General features: G+C 44.6%; 1 protein-coding gene across 1 annotated transcript in view; it reads left to right on the forward strand.

Annotated features, from left to right (window-relative positions):
• The first annotated feature begins 9,671 nt into the window (after positions 1-9,671).
• Positions 9,672-20,770, forward strand: part of NCOA3 (nuclear receptor coactivator 3) — a 60,636-nt gene continuing 49,537 nt past the window's right edge. Inside the window, exon 1 of the mRNA XM_077253259.1 lies at positions 9,672-9,808. The gene's annotated coding sequence lies outside the window, so the exon portion shown is untranslated. The remainder of the gene's footprint in view (positions 9,809-20,770) is intronic.

Genomic DNA, 20,770 nt, shown 5'->3' on the forward strand with positions numbered 1-20,770 from the left:
GTTTAGGGATGATGAAATCATTTTTCAAGATGATAATGCATCCTGCCATAGAGAAAAAACTGCAAATATTCCTTTAAGAAGACACATAAGGTCAATGTCATGGTCTGCAGAAAGTCCGGATCTCAATCCAATTTAAAATCTTTAGTGGAAGTTGAATAAAATGGTCCATGACAAGGCTCCAACCTGCAAAGCTGATCTGGCAACAGCGATCAGAGAAAGTTGGAGCCAGATTGATGAAGAGTCCTGTTTGACACTCATTAAGTCCATGCCTCAGAGACTGCAAACTGTTATAAAAGCCAGAGGTGGTGCAACAAAATAATAGTGATGTTTTGGAGTGTTTTTTTTGTTTGCTTTTCATGATTCCATAATTTTTTCCTCAGAATTGAGTGAGTCCATAATTTTTCCCCTATGCTTGGTTAAAAAAAAGTAACCATTACTGACTACCACATTTTTTGTTCTTGATTTCTTTTAGTGTTTCTTAAAGCCAGAAAGTTGCCATTTGAAATGACTTTAGTTTTGTGCCAGGTCTGTGATCTGCTTTTTTTGTACAAAATTAAACAACTGAATGAACATCCTCCAAGGCCGGTGATTCCACAATTTTTCCCAGGGGTTGTATAATATTATATTACACACCAGGTCTTGTCTGTAGATCCTATAATATTATATTACATACCAGGTTCCATCTCTAGATCCTATATTATATTACACTCCAGGTCTCATCTGTAGATCTTATATTACACTCCAGGTATTATCACAGATCTTATACAATCACATAGGCAGATTGGGGGATTCATATAAATGTAGTGATTCTGATGTGGAAGGTGCAGTTCCTGACATATACTAGAGATTAGAGGTCGGTGTCAGGACTCTGAACATTTTTTATTACCTTTTTGTGCATTACTGCCCTTTTCCAAGATGGCGTCTTTGGTCTCATGTGCAGTGTCTTCCTGCTATAAAACTCCACCCCAGCCTCCAGTCTGTGCTAGAGTATTTTGCCTTGCATCCAGCTCCTGACCTCTGGTGACTCCCTGGCTATATACCTGCTCCTGTGAACCTGTGGGGTTATCCTGCTACTCTGCTCTGAGTTCCTGCTGCATACACCAAGTTCCTGTAATCCTCCTTCATCTGCTGCTCGTGTTTGCTTCCATCTGCATTTTCTGGACATGTAAGGCTGGTTTCACACTTGCGTTTTGATCCGCAGCGTTTTAGCGCTAAAAAACGCATGCGTTTTTTTCCCTATACTTAACATTAAAAACGCATGCGTTTTTAGCATGCGCTTTGACGCGTTTTCGGCAACGCATGCGTTTTTTGATGCGTGCGTTCAGTTGCAGAAATGCAACCTGTAGCAATTTATAGCGGCGTTTTTTTGCCACAAAAAAACGAATGCGTTTATTCGCGGCAAAAAAATGAATTGCTGTCTATGTAAATGCATGCGTTTTTAAGCACATGCGTTTGCTTGCGTTAAAAACGCATGCGTTTTTATAGAAAAACACAAGAAAACACAAGAAAAAACAAGAAAACCCTAACCCTAAACACAAGAAAAAACAAGAAAACCCTAACCCTACCCCTGACAAGCCACCCCCCCACCATCAAGGTGATGAAGGGATACAAACCCTAACCCTACCCCTATATGACAGTCAATACTCTACGAGTTTATATTTTTAGTACTCTATAGCAATACCGTATATCTTGGGGTGTCCACATTGAACAAAGCTTTTTATTAGAAGAACGTCCTGGTCACCAGGTCAACATAATAGCCAATTCCTATGGATCCCTAGGGTTAGGATCCCTTTATCACCTTGATGGTGGGGGGTGGCTTGTCAGGGTTAGGGGTAGGGTTTGGATCCCTTTATCACCTAGATGGTGGGGGGTGGCTTGTCAGGGTTAGGGTTTGGATCACTTTATCACCTTGATGGTGGGGGGTGGCTTGTCAGGGTTAGGGTTTGGATCCCTTTATCACCTTGATGGTGGGGGGTGGCTTATCAGTGACCTGGTGACAAGGACATTCTAATAAAAAGCTACCCCTAACCCTAGGGATCCTAACCCTATCCATAACCCTAGCTATTTCTATTTATAGTGGGTTTTCTAGTTGATTTTGATGATTGGCAGCTGTCACACACTTCTCAGCATGCGTTTAAAAAAAGCAAACGCATGGAAAAACGCATGTAAACGCGGCAAAACGCCGTGTTTTTTTTCTGCATGCGTCTAAAAAACGCGGCGTTTTGCCGCGTTTACATGCGTTTTTTTTTAAAAACGCTGCAGATCAAAACGCAAGTGTGAAACCAGCCTAAGCTGTTTCTGCTCTGCAAGAACCTGAGGCTATTACTCAGGCCTCCCTGGTTGAGCTAAGATATTATTTGAACTGCCTTATAAGCATATCTATCTGTGTTTGGACTACCAAGGACTTATTTGTGTCAAGTATCCTCAAGAATAATTGTGCTTCATAGACTTTCTGCATGATTGCATTTTCCTCTGAAGTTTTCTATAGACTGCTGAGCTGCATTTGATATTTGCACCAAGTGTTGTGGACTTGAGTTTCTCTCTGCACCTGTTTGAATCACCATGTGATATAGACTTTACCACTTATAAAACTGTGTCCTGTAGTTGTCTTGTTCCACGCAAAGAGTCTCCTGAGTTATCCCCTATAATTATTACAGTCGGCTGTACTTGTCACACTCCTGTGATGGAAGAGATGTGAAGGTTTTAAAACAGAACATTAATTACAATCAAAATGATCCCTCAGAGGAGGACATAGATGGCTCAGCCAATGTGATGTGAATAATATAAGCAGTTATCTGAAGGGCACCAAGAAAATCTTTTATATTAGAGGACAGAATGATGTCAGCTAAGTTTTGAGAATAATATTGGACAACATAGAAGGATGCAGAAACTACCAGTCACTATACGCAATAAACTCTGTGATCTCACTGCCTAATATTTGGTCCTATCCAGATGTTGTCAATCTTCAATCCTATCATCAGATCCACTACACTCACACACCATAAAGTCATACTTGCCAACTCTTGTAGGAATCATAGGAATATTGGTGGTGGAGTTGTGCTTCCTTATAAAAGTCAGTCCCCCCTCCTAAACACAGATTCTGCACCTCCTCGGGTCACAGGGCAGATGAAATGTGTGTCTGCATATACAGTGTTAAACATACAATAAAAGTCATCCAAACTCACTTATTTATATGGGGTAACCTGACCATCTAATATCATTTCGTCAAGATCAGCCCATAGAAGGATCATTTTCTACCAATTTTCTAAGTAAATATACACTGCTTAAAAAAATAAAGAGAACACCTAAACAACAGAATATAACTCCAAGTAAATCAAACTTCTGTGAAATCAAACTGTCCACTTAGGAAGCAACAATGTTTGACAATCAATTTAACATGCTGTTGTGCAAATGGAATAGACAACAGATGGAAATTATTGGCAATTATCAAGACACATTCAATAAAGGAGTGGTTCTGCAGGTGGGGACCACATCTTAGTACCAATACTTTCTGGCTGATGTTTTGGTCACTTTTGAATGTTGGTTGTGCTTTCACACTCATGGTAGCAAGAGACGGACTCTACAACCCACACAAGTGGCTCAGGTAGTGCAGCTCATCCAGGATGGCACATCAATGAGAGCTGTGGCAAGGTTTGTTGTGTCCAGAGGCTGGAGGCGCTACCAGGAAACAGGCCAGTACACCAGGAGACGTGGAGGGGACCATAGGAGGGCAACAACTCAGCAGCAGGACCGCTACCTCAACCTTTGTGCAAGGAGGAACAGGAGGAGCACTGCCAGAGCCCTGCAAAATGACCTCCAGCAGGCCACAAATGTGCATGTGTCAGCAGTTAGAAACTGACTCCATGAGGATGGTCTGTGTGCCTGAAGTCCACAGATGGGGGTTGTGCTCACAGCCCAACACCGTGTAGGAAGCTTGGCATTTGCCACAGAACACCAGGATTGGCAATTTCGCCACTGGCGCCATGTGCTCTTCACAGATGAAAGCAAGTTCACACTGAGCAAATGTGACAGACGTGACAAGAGTCTGGAGACACTGTGGAGAGCGATCAGCTGCCTGCAACATCCTTCAGCATGACCGGTTTGGCAGTGGGTCAGTAATGGTGTGGGGTGGCATTTCTTTGGAGGGCCACACAGCTCTCCATGTGCTCGCCAGAGGTAGCCTGACTGCCATTAGGCACAGAGATGAGATCCTCAGACCCCTTGTGAGACCATATGCTGGTGTGGTTGGCCCTGGGTTCCTCTTAATGCAGGACAATGCCAGACCTCATGTGGCTGGAGTGTGTCAGCAGTTCCTGCAAGATGAAGACATTGAAGCTATGGACTGGCCGCCCATTCTCCAGACCTGAATCCGATTGAACACATTTGGAACATCATGTCTCGCACCATCCACCAACGTCACGTTGCACCACAGACTGTCCAGGAGTGGGCGGATGCTTTAGTCCAGGCCTGGGAGGCGATCCCTCAGGAGACCATCCGCCACCTCATCAGGAGCATACTCAGGCGTTGTAGGGAGGTCATACAGGCACGTGGAGGCCACACACACTACTGAGCATCATTTCCTTGTCTTGAGGCATTTCCACTGAAGTTGGATCAGCCTGTAACTTCATTTCCCACTTTGATTTTGAGCATCATTCCAACTCCAGACCACCGTGGGATATTAGTTGTGATTTACGTTGATAATTTTTAGGTTTTATTGTTCTCAACACATTCCACTATGTAATGAATAAAGATTTACAACTGGAATATTTCATTCAGTGGTTTCTAGGATGTGGGATTTTAGTGTTCCCTTTATTTTTTTGATCAGTGTATTTCTAAAGATGCTATTGACATGAAATTCTCAGCTGATGCCGGTAACAACCCATCCAATCCACACAGGCAAAGAAATCACACCATAGATGTCAATAAATTAAGCTACGTGTAATAATGAGAGAAGATACAGGGAAAAAGTATTGAACACACTTACTAAAATGTGTTTAATACTTGGTACAAAAGCCTTTGTTGGTGATGATGCCTCCTGTATTGGAGAAACTAGTTGCATGCATTGCTCAGGTGTGATTTTGGCCCATTCTTCCACAAACACTCTTCATATCCTGAATCTTCAGTTTGCTCTTTCTACAATCTCTGAGCTTCAGTTCCTTCCATACATTTTCTATTGGATTCGGGTCCAGTGATTGGCTGGGCCATTCTAGCAGCTTTATTTTCTTGCTCAGAAACCAATTGAGTTTTCTTGGCTGTGTGTTTGGAATCATTATCTTGCTGAAATGTCCACCCTCGTTTCATCTTCATCATCCAGGTAGATGGCAGCACAGCAGATTTTTATCAAGAATGTCTTGGTACATTTGTCCATTCATCCTTCCTTCAATGATATGAAGTTTGAGAGTGCCATTCGTTGTAAAATAGCCCCACACTCTGTTGTTCCTACCTCCAAACTTCACTATTGGTGTTTTTGGAGTGATGGGCAGCGCCTTTTGGCCTCCATAGGGTGTATTATGGAATCCAAACGGTTCAAACTTTGGTCTCATCAGACCTGACTATATTCTCCCAGTATTTCACAGGCTTGTCTAAATGTTGAGCAAACTGTAAACGCGCTTGAACATGCTATTTGTTCGTTCAGCAATGGGACTCTTACGTGATGAGCGTTCATACAGGCCATGGGGGTTGAATGCATTACTTTTCTTTGAAGCAATTGTACTTAATGATTCAAGGTCTTTCTGTAGCTTTCCACAGGTGGTCCTTAGCTCTTGGACAACTTTTCAATTCTATGTCTGAAAACTTGTGGAGGGCACCTGGTCGTGGCAGGCTTATGGTGAAATGATGTTCATTCCACTTGCAGATTATGGCCCAACAGTGCTTACTGGAACTTTCAGTAAATTAGAAATTCTTCTAGAACTAATGCCATCTGTATGTTTTGCAACAATAAGGTTGCAAAGTTCTTGAGACGGCGCACTGGTTTTACCCATCATAACGTGTTTCTTGTGTGGCACCTTAGTAATGAGACACCTTTTTATAGGCCATCAGTTGAACCAGCAGATATTGTTTTTTTACTAAGTGGCAGGATTGTTTTCTAATTACTGATAGGATATGTTCACACGTTGCATTTTGTATGTGTTTTTTATGCAAATTTTAAGCCGCGTTTTACAGTATCAGCAAAAGCTATGAAATTTCAGAAGTATGATGCACACTCATTATTTTTCTTTCCTGACTGATTTAGAAAATTGCTGCGTTTTTCAAAGAAGCAGCATATTACCTATTTCAGTGTTTTTTCCACTCCCTACAAAGCACTGGGTAAGAGCAAAACCTGATACCTGTGTTTTTTTGCTGCGGTTTTGCAGTGTTTTTGGTGCAAAAACCTAGGGAAGTTGCATCATGCTTTTTTTTGGGGGGGGGCACAAAACTTTATCAACATGCAAAAGAGACAATAAAAACGTGCAAAAAACTCAGGAAAACCTGTTTTTTGTAAGCAGATTCCTTTCTGCCAAGAGGGCAGGTATCGCCTGCAGAAAAAAAGCAGCAAAAGCGCAACATGTGAACATAGCCTTAGATTTCAGTTGGTGTCATGACTTTACATGGCTTTTTGCACCTCTCTTTCTTCATGTGTTCAATACTTTTTCCCTCTGTCATTTCTCAATATTACACACGATTTATTTGCCTGTCTGGATTGGATGGGTCTATGTCCCAAGAGATGATGCTTAGGAAAGGACTGGGCATGCTCAACGTCAATGTGCGATCATATTTTCCTTCAAGGAGATAATCCCTATTTAGAAATCATGCACACTCAGCTAAACCAAGCATGCATGTGTATGGGGCTGGGAGAAACCTGTCGGCTGAAAGAGGTGTAGAGGCAGCGTTACTCTCTAGCCTTATCTATACCGCCACCAGTGCAATAAAGAGGCGTATTTGCTAGTTTGGAAGTTTTGCCCTATCCACTGGATAGGAGATAATTTCCTGGTCAATGGGGGTCCAACTGTTGGGACCCCACATATCTGAAGTGCCCTGTGTGATTGGAGCGGTACTCGATCATGCTCACTGCCGCTCTATTCATTCTTATCAAAGTGTTGAAGACCAGATGACCGCGGCACTCAGCGATCTCCGGCAGTTCCATTAAGAATGAATGGAGCAGCAGTGCGCATGATCGACCACCGCTACATTTACATGGGGGTCTTTAGAGTCTTTGTATCCCAGCAGTTGGACCTCCAGTGACCGGGACGTTATCAGATGGGCTGATAACTTCCCAGTCACTGGAGGTCCGACAGCTAGGACCCCCTATCGATCCCAAGAACCAAGACTCCAAAGACACCAATGTGAATGGAGCAGTGGTCGATCATGCGCACTGCTGCTCCATGAATGAATAGAGCGACAGTGAGCATGATAGACCACTGTGAAAACGGAAATATTGGGGGGGTCTCAGCTTCTAGACCCCCAACAGATGAAAACCTATGATGTGTTCGCTTTATGTGAAGAGTTTACACAAAGACAACCTCCCTTGAAAATATATGAATGAAGGGTCGACAGCCTGACTCCTAGCTATAGTTTCCTATGGAGCCTTTTGATAAGCCGCTTATTATAAGGTACACAATAGGACTGGACAGATTTCATCCCTCGTGAAAGGTCCATATTATCCCAGCTGAGTATCTTGGGACATCATGGACAGTGGCCTCTTCTTATGTTTGGCAATTTTCTACATTTTTATGGAGAACGATGACACAAGTAATCACGCCCAGCAGGAAGGTCAGTGTGAGATACAGCTGTGGTGTATGGGGCCCCTGTATGGAGGGGATGGCTCATGAACAGGACAGGACGGTGCCTGGAAGGGGCCATGGCCTCAGCACAAATGCTGCACATGAAGCCAATCTGATTGGCTGCTTTGGGGTCCATAAAGACCCCATAAAGTTGCTCCCATCTTACATACACTTATGGCCAGGGCCGGACTGGCCATCTGGAAAATGCCAGAAGGGCCTGTGTGGTCATGGGCTGCCTTGTCTGCTACGTTGTTAACAGAATTGGTGTTCTCAAGACCCCCATACTGTTAAGAGTTGTGATGGAGCACAAAGTCGCTGACTCCGTCACTTACCCCACCAGGCCACGGGTATCATTAGACATATTGGTCTTGTAGAAAATCTTCCTTTCCTCCATCCAGGGTAATATTAGTAATATATCCTATCTGGTGCTTGGGACGGGGACAACATGGGCCTGTGTGATCTCAAATGCCAGGGCTGAATTTCAGCCCCAGTCCGTACCTGCTTATGGCCTTATAATTTGGTGACCCCCAAACCCCCGATGCCTCTACAGTCGCTCTTTGTATGAAAATGCCATAAGGGTAAGGGCGTCATGCCCCGCTGTGACACATCGCTCTGTATATGGACGCTCCAACCCCGCTCACTACCCAGAAACCCACATCTCCGCGACGGGAAGAGTTGTCACAGTACCATCCAGGGCTGCTCTCACAAGATGAAATACATCTTTGCTGGTAAAAGCTGTCAATATAGGGTAGATAGTCTATATATACACAGTATGTGGCTGCAGATGTCTCAGAACCTCTTTGTTTAGTGAACAGCTGTAGGTCTAGTCTGCAGTCATTAAGCATGTACACAGTGGAAGACTGAAGCTGCCTCAGAACTGCTTTGCAGGGAGCAGCTGTCAGCATAAGGTCTGCAGTCATGACTGTAGCCAATATACGGCTGCAGCTGCCTGAGAACCTCTTTGTAGAGAGATTTCAGAACAGGAACTGCAGTTATGATTATACATACAGCTTATGGCTCCAGCTGCCTCAAAACCTCTTTATAGGGAGCAGCTGTAGGTCTATGGTCTGCAGTCATTAAGTATGAATAGAGTATAAGGCTGCAGCTACCTCAGAACCTCTTTGTAGGAAGCATGTTTGTATACATACAGTACTATTCTTACACGTATATATTAGTATTCAGATGCAGCTGCCTCAGAACCTATTTTTAGGAAAAATGGCAGAACAGTACTATATGAAAAAAAATAAAAAAAAATATATATATATATATAGTTTACGGATGCAGCTGGCTCAGAACCTCTTTGCAGGGACAGGTTAATTGTATACGGACTGTAGTTCTACATACCATATCTGACTGTAGCTGCTTCAGAGACTCTTTGTAGGGGGCAACTGTCACTATAAAGCCTGCAGTCATTATGTATATAAACTATTTGGCTGCTGCTACCTCAAAACCTCTTTGTGAGGAGCTACTTTCAGCATCGTGACTGCAGTAATACACACACAGCTAATCGCCGCAGCTGCCTCAGAACCTCTTGCAGACAGCAGCTGTTATTTGGGGGTGGTAGACCAGCAGAGAGGAGTAGTAGCCCTCTGTCCCTTGTGACCTGCAGTCAGCTGGTAATCCTCCTCCCTTCCCCCACCCTGCAGACTGCCAGCCCCGGCTGCTCCTTCACGTCCAGCTCGCAGCCTGTGCCACAGAGCCCGGAGTTCACCTGAGGGGAGCCGCCCGCGCAGCAGCCCCGGCGTCCTCCTCCCCCTCTATCCAGCCACCTACTATAAATAGCCCCCCAGTGCCGAGCACCAGGTTTCATTGTCCCCCTGGTGCTGCGGGCGGCGCCGCACGGCATGCCGGGGGATGTAGTCCACGCCCATGCCAGAAGGGGCTGGCGCCGTAGCTTGTAGAACTACAACTCCCAAGAGTCTCCGCAGTAGGACGGAACTCTCCCTGCCCGGGGAGTGTTTGCCATTTAAATAAACAGCGAGGAAAATGGCGGAGTGTTCGGTGCTGGGATAAAGGAGGCGAAGAGCGGAGGGAGCAGCGGCGGCTGAGTGAGTACAGCGTCCCCCGGGGCAGCGTCTTCCAGACGGGTGGGCGGCATATGACCCAGGACGAGGGCGGGCAGGTGGGGAGATAGTAACCGGAAAGTTTACGGCTTGTAACGGGGTGAGCTGTCAGAGCGGCAGCTCCGGAGCAGTGTGTCAGCTCCATAAGCTGTGATCGTATACATCCGTATATAGAACTACCCTGATATGTTATGTACAATGTATATATGACCACCCTATATATATTATATAAAATATATACACCCTATAAAACACACACACACACACACACACACACACACACTCTCTCTCTCTCTCTCTCTCTCTCTCTCTCTCTCTCTCTCTCTCTCTCTCTCTCTCACTCTCTCTCACTCTCTCTCACTCTCTCTCACTCTCTCTCTCTCTCTCTCTCTCTCTCTCTCTCTCTCTCTCTCTCTCTCTCTCTCTCTCTCTCTCTCTCTCTCTCTCTCTCTCTCTCTCTCTCTCTCTCTCTCTCTATATATATATATATATATATATATATATATATATATATATATATATATATATATATATATATTTATTTATTCTATTCCCATATACAGCTCTGGCAAAAATGAAGAGACCACTGCTATATGTTCAGTTTGTCTGATTTTTCTCTTTATAGGTATATTTTTGAGTAAAATGTAAATAGTCCTTTTAGTCTATAAACTACTGACAACATGTCTCCGAATTTCCCAGCATTAAATTTTGTATTTATTTTCTGAAAATGAGAAATGGTCAAAATAACAAAAAAAACACAAACGCATTGCTTTCAGACTTCAAATAATGCAAAATAAACAAGTTCATAATAATTTAGAAACAACAATACGAATGTTTTAACTCAGGAAGCGTTCAGGAATCAATATTTTGTGGAATAACCATGATTTTTAATCACAGCTTTCTTGCGTCTTGGCATGCTTTCCACCAGTATTCTTGCTGCTTTTTGGTGACCTTATGCCACTCCCGGTACAAACATGTAAGCAGTTCTTTGATGGCTTGTGACTATCCATCTTCCTCTTGATTACATTCCAGAGGTTTTCAGTGGGGTTCAGGTCTGGAGATTGGGCTGCCCATGACAGGGATTTGATGTGGTGGTCCTTCATCCACACCTTTACTGACCTAGCTGTGTGGCATGGCGCATTGTCCTGCTGGAGAAACCAGTCCTCAGAGTTGGGGAACATTGCCTGAGCAGAAGGAATCAACGGTTTTTCCAGGATAACCTTGTATGCGGCTTGATTCATACGTCCTTCGCAAATAACAACCTGCCCAATTCCAGCCTTGCTGAAGCATCCCCAGATCGTCACCTGGTCATCTAATGGTTAGACGGAGACCTGGAGAGGCGTACAAACCACAGTGCCTTGCACCCACTGTGAAATTTGGTGGAGGATCGGTGATGATCTGGGGATGCTTCAGCAAGGCTGAAATTGGGCATGATCTCTAAAAGACTTAAAGGTGACACATTTCCTTTTGTATTTTAGGCAAAAATAAAATATCTTTTAAATTTTAAAAAGTAAAATAGGCCAATGCAAAAGTTTGGGCACCCTTGGAGATTTGTGTGCTCAGATAACTTTGACCAAGGTTTCATACCTTAATTAGCCTGTTAGGGTTATGGCTTATTCACTATCCTTGTTAGGAAAGGATAGGTGATGTAAATTTCCCAGCTTTATAATAACCCAGCCGCCTCTAACCTTGTGCCAAAAACAGCAACCATGGTTTCTTCTAAGCAGCTGCCTAGCACTGAAAACTGAGGCGGCCCACAAAGCAGGAGAAGGCTGTAAGAAGATAGGAAAGCGTTTTTAAGATGCCCTTTCCTCAGTTTGAAATGTAATTAAGAAATGGCAGTCAACAGGAACAGTGGAGGTCAAGATAAGGTCTGGAAGACCAAACAAAATTTCAGTGAGAGCCGCTTGTAGAATTGCTACAGAGACAAATCAGAATCCCCGCTTGGCTGAAAAAGACCTTCAGAAAGATATAGCAGATTATGGAGTTGTGATACATTGTTCTACTGTTCAGACACCTGCACTAATATGGCCTTCATGGAAGAGTCATAAAAATAAAACCTCTCCTGCATCCTCACCATAAAATTCAGCATCACAAGTATGCAAAAGAACATCTAAACAAGCCTGATACATTTTGGAAACAAGCTCTATGGATCAATGAGGTTAGAATAGGGCTTTGGCTGCAATGGTATGTGTGGAGAAAGTGGCACATATCAGGAAAAGCAGGGGGCTCCATCAATTACGCTTTGAGGTTTGTGTTGCAGCCAATGGTACGTGGAACATTTCACAGGTGGAGGGAAGAATGGATTCAATGAAATTTCAACAAATTCTTGATGCAAATATAACACCATCTGTAAAAATAAAAAAAATAAAAAAAAATGCTGAAGTTGAAAAGAGGATGACTTCTACAAATGGACAATGATCCTAAACGTCAAAATCCACAACAGACTACCTCAAAAGGCGCAAGCTGACTGTTTTACGATGGCCCTCACAGTCCCCTGATCTGAACATCATTGAAAATCTGTGGCTAGACATCAAAATAGCAGTGCATGCAAGACGACCCAGGAATCTCACAAAAATGGATGAAAATCCCTCAAACAAGAATTGAGACCCTTGTCTGACTACTAGGTACTAACCATGCAGGGTGCCCAAACATTTTCATCTGCCCAATTTCCTTTTTGTAATGTGTAAAAGATGAAAATATATATTTTTTTTTCCCAAAATATAACGGAAATGTGTCATCTGTAACTTTAGGCCTTTTTAGAGATCATTTCATCAACTTGCTTAACTGTTCACAATAACAGTAATATCGACCAGTTGTATATACACAGTATATAATAAATGGGTTCTAAATACAGTGTGTCTCATATACTATTTTAATTTTTATTTTTTTTTACCTTGGGAAAAAATTGCGCAAAGTTAGAATGTATTAATAGTTTGTATGTCCGGCCTTTGCCTTCATCACTTCTTCTAAGTACACTTGTCCATAGTTTTTGAAGGAATTCAGCAAGGTAGTTTTTCCAAACATCTTGGAGAACTAACCACAGATCTTCTGTCGATGTCGTCTGTGAAAACTCTTTATGTAACTCCAGACAGACTGAATGATGGTGAGATCAGGGCTCTGTGTGATCACTTCCAGGACTCCTTCTTCTTTACGCTGGAGATAGTTCTTAATGACATTGGCTGTATGTCTGGGGTTGTTGTCCTGCTGCAGAATAAATGTGTAGCCTGTCTGACGCCTCCATGATGGTATTGAAGGATCAGTATCTGCCAGTATTTTTCAGTATTGAGAATTGTAGAGGCAGTGGTTGGCCAAGGAAACGTGCAGCAGATGAAGGACACACTTGTTCACTTTCCTTCAAAATGAGAAGACCAGTGAGAACTAGCTACATGATTTGAAGTGGTCATCACGGAAGAATTGTGGCCATAAGCCTTACTTTCCACATGGAAACAAGGCCTAGTGACTCAACTATACTTGGAAACCTAAGGACTGGGGTGCAGATAAATGGCAGCAGGTACGCTGGACTGTAAAGTCATAATGTGAAATATTTTGGCTGTAGAAGGCAGTTTGATCTCAGAAAGGCTGGAGAGCGGCACAATTGTCTGCAGAAACAGTGAAGCATGGTGGAGGGTCCTAAAAGTTTGGGGCTGCATTTAAAAATAAATAAATTAAATAAATAAAAATGGCCATTAATCAAGATCGTATTCTTAATGCTGAGAAATACAAGCAGATGCTTATGCATCATACAACATCATCATTGAGGCATCAGGCTCCAAACTTATTCTTTAGTAGGACAACTGCTCCAAACATACTAGTATTGTCACTGATATTGGCACTCTCATTTCACAAAGCATTCTTACTTTGCACTGTTTAGTATCATATCTAATTATACCCCTTCCCCACAGATGTAAACATTATATACACTGGCTGCTTTGCCTTCTTTTGCGTCCAACTCATCTCAGTTGAGTTGAGGTCAGGTGATTGTGGAGGCCATGGCACCTAAGACAGCCGCCATCAGCTCCCCTTTTCTGCGTCTTACAAAGACGTGGTGTTTGGTGCCAAAAAGTTCAGTTTGACTGGTCAGACAACAGTATAGATTTCCACTGATCTAATGTCCAGTCCTTGTGGTGTTTGGCCCAAACAAGTTTCTTGTTAGTGGTCCTCAGTAGTGGCTTCTTTGCAGTAATTTGGCCATAAAGGCATTTTTTTCAGTCTCTTGTGTCTGGCCTCTGGACATCTAATGTTGAAATGTATTTTGGTACTTGAAGTCTGCATCATTTATGAGGGCTGTTATCGAAGGTGCTGTCAATTTGTGATTTCTGAGGCTGGTACATCTGATGAACATATCCTTTTCAGCAGAGGTAATTCTAGTTCTTTCCTTTTTGGAGTTTCTCATGAAATTCAGTTTCAACATTGCAATTGATGGTTTTTATGAGTGCATTTTTAGGATACTTTCAAGGTTCTAGCTTGTGTGTATGTATGTAATATCATTTTTTTTTTCTTTAATATTGTGGAGCTGGCAGTGACCATACGGAGGTGATTATAGGTATATAATTGTATTCCATGCATTGGGGGTGTATATACCATGCTCATTGTGAGTTCCTCAATAGCTGGCCCAGTAGTGGAAGTGTCCTCATCTAGGTGTCCTGACGATTGAAGGCAGTGAAGTTGCGTTCCCTTGACATAAAGTAATGGTGGCCTGTCGTTTTGTCTTAGTTTAGCGTTTTTTGCCACATTCTGGCTAGTGGAATAGGGCTCAGCACTGTGTATGGCGCTGTTTACCAACATTGCCTCTAGACAACACAGATGGTCAGAAACACTTTCTGCAGAACGGTGATTACTTACCCCCTTAATTTTGCCACAAAAAACTGGGAAAACTTAATGACTCGAGTATAAGCCTAGGGTGGGAAATCCAGCAGCTACCGGTAAATGTCAAAAGTAAAAATGGGTACCAATGAAAGTAAAATTAATTGAGACATCAGTAGGTTGTGTTTTTGAATATCCATATTGAATCAGGAGCCCCATATAATGCTTCATACAGTTCATGATGGGCCCCATAAGATGCTCCATACTAAAATATGCCCCATATAGTCCTGTATAAAGGTTAATAATGGCCCCATAAGATGCTCCATAGACACATTTGCCCAAAATAATGCTGCACAAATGTTGATTATGGCCCCATAAGATGCTCCATAAAGATATTTGCCCCATATAGTGCTGCACAAATGTTATGGCCCCATAAGATGCTCCATACAGACATTTGCCCCATGCAGTGCTGCACAAACGTTGATTATGGCCCCATAAGATGCTCCATACAGACACTTGCCCCATTTGCTGTTGCTGCGATAAAAAATCACATACTCACCTCTCCGTTGTTCAGGCCCCCAGCACTTTCAATATTCACCTGCTCCTCGTTCCGGCGCCGCTCCATCTTCAGCGTCTTCTGCACTGACGTTCAGGCTGAGGGCGCGCACTAACCGCGTCACTGCAGAAGACGCTGAAGATGGAGCGGCGGCTGGAACAGGGAGCAGGTGAATATCGCGCAGCGCTCCCCGTTATACTCACCTGCTCCTGGCTTCCCCGGCGCCGGCAGCTTCTCCCTGTACTGAGCGGTCACCATTACCGCTCGTTACAGTAATGAATATGCGGCTCCACCTCTATGGGAGGTGGAGCTGCATATTTTACTGTAATGAGTGGTACCATGTGACCGCTCAGTACAGGAAGAAGCTGCCGGCGCCAGGGACCTGCAGGGACCGCACCAGGAGTAGGTGAGTATAATTGGACAGCTCCCCCTCCCCTGCCGACTCCTGGGTATGACTTGAGTATAAGCCGAGAGGGGGACTTTCAGCCCCAAAAAATGGGCTGAAAATCTCGGCTTATACTCGAGTGTATATACGGTAAATGAACTCTTCATGAGACATACAGGTGCTTCTCACAAAATTAGAATATCCTCAAAAAGTTATCGCATATACTCGTGTATAAGTTGACCTGAGTATAAGCAGACACACCTAATTTTGCCTCGAAAAACTGGGAAAGCTTATTGACTCCAGTATAAGCTGGGTATGCATTGTCTCCTAATCCCTATTCTGCTAGGCATGGCTCCTTATCCCCACCCTTGCCTGCATGGCTCCCATGAGAAAAGCATAAAAGAACAAACATCCTACTTGCACGCCCTCACAGCATCTCGTTCCGGTGCCAGCAGCTCTTTCGGCCGAGCCATCACATGTCTCCGCTCATTAAGGTAATGAATATTCACCTCTCTCCATGCCTATGGGAGTGGAGAGGTGAATATTCATTACCTTAATGAGCTGGCACCCGTGAGCCCAGTAGCTGCTGGAAGCCAACGGCTGCTACTGTAACTGTGTCCATGCTATCAGAGAAATATTAATTGCCAGTGCAGTGAAAGTTAATTTCTCTTTAGCAGCGGGCACAGGCTTTAGCCGCAGCCGCCGGCTCTGCCTCCTGTGACACGCTGCTCCCCCGCCATAAACTGGGACAATGACTCGTGTGTAAGCTGAGGGGGTATTTTTTAAATGTGCTGAAAAACTCTGCTTATACACTGGTATATACGGTAATTTATTTCAGGTCTTCAATACAAAAAGTGAAACTGGTATATTGTATAGTCATTACAAACATAGTGATCTATTTCAAGTGTTTATTTCTGTTAATGTTGATGATTCTGGCGTACAGCCAATGAAAACCCAAAAGTCATTATCTTAGTACATTAGAATAATTAAAACCTTTGCAAAGGCTTCCTAAGTTTTAAAAAGGTCCCTTTAGGGTACCGTCACACAGTACCATTTTCATCGCTACGACGGTACGATTCGTGACGTTCTAGCGATATCGTTACGATATCGCAGTGTCTGACACGCTACTGCGATCAGGGACCCTGCTGAGAATCGTACGTCGTAGCAGATCGTTTGGAACTTTCTTTCGTCGCTTGATCACCCGCTGACATCGCTGGATCGTTGTGTGTGACAGCGATCCAGCGATGTGTTCGCTTGTAACCAGGGTAAACATCGGGTAACTAAGCGCAGGGCCGCGCTTAGTAACCCGATGTTTACCGTGGTTACCAGCGTAAACGTAAAAAAACCAAACAGTACATACTCACATTCCGGTGTCTGTCCTCCGGCGTCTCAGCTTCTCTGCACTGTGAGCGCCTGCCGGCCGGAAAGCGAGCACAGCGGTGACGCGGTGACGTCACCGCTCTGCTTTCCGGCTATGGCGCTTACACAGTGCAGAGAAGCAGAACGCCGGGGGACAGACACCGGAATGTAAGTATGTACTGTTTGGTTGTTTTACGTTTACGCTGGTAACCAGGGTAAACATCGGGTTACTAAGCGCGGCCCTGCGCTTAGTAACCCGTTGTTTACCCTGGTTACCCGGGGACTTCGGCATCGCTCCAGCGCCGTGATTGCAAAGTGTGACCGCAGTCTACGACGCTGGAGCGATAATCATACGACGCTGCGACGTCACAGATCGTGCCGTCGTAGCGATGAAAATGGTACTGTGTGACGGTACCCTTAGTCTCTTTCAGTAGGCTCCACAATCATGGGGAAGACTGCTGAACTTGACAGATGTCCAGTAGGCAGTCAATGACACTCCACAAGGATGGTAGACCACAAAAGGTCATTGCTAAAGAAGCTGGCTGTTCAGAGTGCTGTATCCAAGCATATTAAAGGGCCACTGTCACCCCCCTCCAGCCGTTATAAACTAAAAGAGCCACCTTGTGCAGCAGTAATGCTGCAGTCTAACAAGGTGGCTTTTAGTTTTTGATTCAGTTATTCCCTCAATAAAGCGTTTTATAATTTGTACAAAATAACCTGTCCTTAGACCTGGAGGCGGTCCGAAGCTTCCTCGTTGAATCTCCCAACGGCCGTCACTCATCTCTTCTGGGGATGTGGTCGCCGCCCCCTGAGCGCTGTTTCTTCTTAAATCCGGCGCCTGCGCTGTGCGTGCCTGCCTGGGGCAGGCGCAGTCTTCATTGTCCGTCATAGGTCAGATGCAGGGTGCCTGACTGCGCCTGTGCCAGCAGTGCGGCCACCCTGTTGCTGAATCCCCGCCCCGCACTGTTATTCATTATGCACAGTGCGGGGCTGGGGTTCCTGGGCATGCGCACTGCGCTGTTCAGACGCTCCCCCAGCTCAGACGCTCCCCCAGCCCCCCCGCCTTCCAGCGTTATTTGCGGCTGCTTCATTCCAAACGCTGGCAAGGAAACCTGTATATTACGGCAACGCTGGAAGGCGGGGGACCGGGGGAGCGTCTGAACAGCGCAGTGCGCATGCCCAGGAACCCCAGCTCCGCACTGTGCATAATGAATAACACAGTGCGGGGCGGGGATTCAGCAACAGGGTGGCCACACTGCCGGCACAGGCGCAGTCAGGCACCCTGCATCTGACCTATTACGGACAATGAAGACTGCGCCTGTCACAGGCAGGCACGCACAGCGCAGGCGCCGGATTTAAGAAGAAACAGCGCGAAGGGGGCGGCGACCACATCCCCAGAAGAGAAGAGTGACGGCAGTTGGGAGATTCACCGAGGAAGCTTCGGACCGCCTCCAGGTCTAAGGACAGGTTATTTTGTACAAATTATAAAACGCTTTATTGAGGGAATAACTGAATCAAAAACTAAAAGAGCCACCTTGTTAGACTGCAGCATTACTGCTGCACAAGGTGGCTCTTTTAGTTTATAACGGCTGGAGGGGGGTGACAGTGGCCCTTTAATGGAAAGTTGAGTGGAAGGAAAAAGTATGGTAGAAGAAAGTGCACAAGCAACCAAGATAACCGCAGCCTTGAAAAGATTGTTCAGAAAAGGCCATAAAGAAATTGGGGGAGAATCGCAAGGAGTGGATTGCTGCTGGAGTCATTGCTTCAAGAGCCACCACACACAGACATATCTAGGACATGGGCTACAAGTGTCACATTCCTTGCGTCAAGCCACTCACGACCAATAGACAAAGCCAGAAGTGTCTTACCTGGGCCAAGGAGAAAAAGAACTGGACTGTTGCTCAGTGGTCCACGGTGTTTTCAGATGAAAGTAAATTTTGCATGTCATTTGGAAATCAAGGTCCGTGAGTCTGGAGGAAGAGAGGAGAGGCCACAATCCAAGCTGCTTGAGGTCTAGTGTGAAGTTTCCACAATCAGTGGTGGTTTGGGGAGCCATGTCATCTGCTGGTGTAGCTCCACTGTGTTTTATCAAGACCAAAGTCAGCGCAGCCGTCTCCCAGGAAATTTTGGAGCACTTCATGCTTCCCTCTGCAGACAACCTTTTTGAATATGGAAATTTCATTCTCCAGCTGGACCTGTCGACACTGCCAAAAGTACCAATACCTGGTTTAAAAACAACAGTATCACTGTGCTTGATTGGCCAGCAAACTCGCCTGACCTTAACACCATAGAGAATCTATGGGGTATTGTCAAGAGGAAGATGAGAAACACCAGACCCAACAAAGCAGACGGCTGCTGTCAAAGCAACCTGGGCTTCCATAACACCTCAGTAGTGCTACAGACTGATCACCTCCATGCCACGCCACATTGATGCAGTAATTGATGCAAACGGAGCCCCAACCAAGTATTGAGTGCATTTACTGAATGTACATTTCAGTAGGCCAACATTTTGGATTTTAAACTCCTTTTTAAAGCTGGTATTATAAAGTATTCTAATTTGCTGAGATAATGACTTTTGGGTTTTCATTGGCTGTAAGCCATAATCATCAACATTAACAGAAATAAACATTTGAAATAGATCACTATGTCTGTAATGACTCTTTATAATATAGGCGTTTCACTTTTTGTATTGAAGAACTGAAATAAATGAAGTTTTTGATCTAATTTTGTGGGAAGCACTTGTATCTGATCTATGGAAGTCATTCCAGGTGATAACTGATGAAGCTGTTGAAGTGAATGCCAATAGGGTGTAAAGATGCCATCAAAGTAAACCAGGAACTTTGCAGAATCTACGATTTGACACACATTCTGGTCTGTTTCACACATGGTGTTTTTTTTTTTTTTTTTTTTTTCCTTTTACTCCTTGTTTCCATATGTGCTTCCTTATTTTGGTGCCTTCATTCTGAATCCACAATGTGCACATTCCAATAAGAACAATGAAAGCCATCGCATAAACAAATGTTTAACCCATGAGACAGAACACCTCCCCCCCCCCCCCCCCCCCAAAAAAAAAAAAAAACAGATTCCCAGATTTCTACACATTAAGTAGAGCTCCCTGTCTTGCTGGTGTAACATACGTCTAGACTGGTCCTGTTCCTTCCATGGTCACCTGTAGCAACTCTTGTAGATCTGGACAGATCTTGGTCAGTGCTCGGCTTGTCCTCTGTCCTTTGCTCATTAGGGATTGTGATTCCGGGTAGTGGCCTGGTTACTGACTGTATAATGCTGAGCTAATAATTTCTCTTTTGCTGCTATTGACCATTCCTATGGATGTGTCACATGACAGCTGTCCAGCTCTTGGCTCACTGGATAGATGGGGTGAATGTCAGCTCTTGGGCCTTTGGTTGATTGGGGTGTAACCCCCGGCTCTCTGACTGGGGGGAGGAGGATGGGCGACCACCATTTTGTCTGACCGGATTGGGGGCGGGGGGCTCAAACCATCAGCTCTCTGGCTGGATCGATTGGGGGGGGGGGGGGCTGGACGCCATCTGGCTGGATCGGGGGGTGGCAGGGACCTCTTCTCCTCCTTTAAATTAGTTTATCGTAATGATATTAACTATCCTGCAGCTCGGTCATTCTATTAGCAGATTCTTCCACCTTGCTGGGGTCAGTGGCATTTTGGTTGGGGTACAGTTGCCACATTTTCTAAATTGCCTAATAATGGGGACTATGGCGGTGCAGTATCTTGACACAGTAAGGTGACATTGTGTCATCGTCCTCCTTGATGGTGGGTGACTCCACCTGGTACCAGTATTGCTGCTTGGGGTCCTGGCGCTGCCGC

The sequence above is a fragment of the Ranitomeya variabilis genome, chromosome 4, assembly GCF_051348905.1.
Source record: "Ranitomeya variabilis isolate aRanVar5 chromosome 4, aRanVar5.hap1, whole genome shotgun sequence".
Taxonomy (NCBI): Eukaryota; Metazoa; Chordata; class Amphibia; order Anura; family Dendrobatidae; genus Ranitomeya; species Ranitomeya variabilis.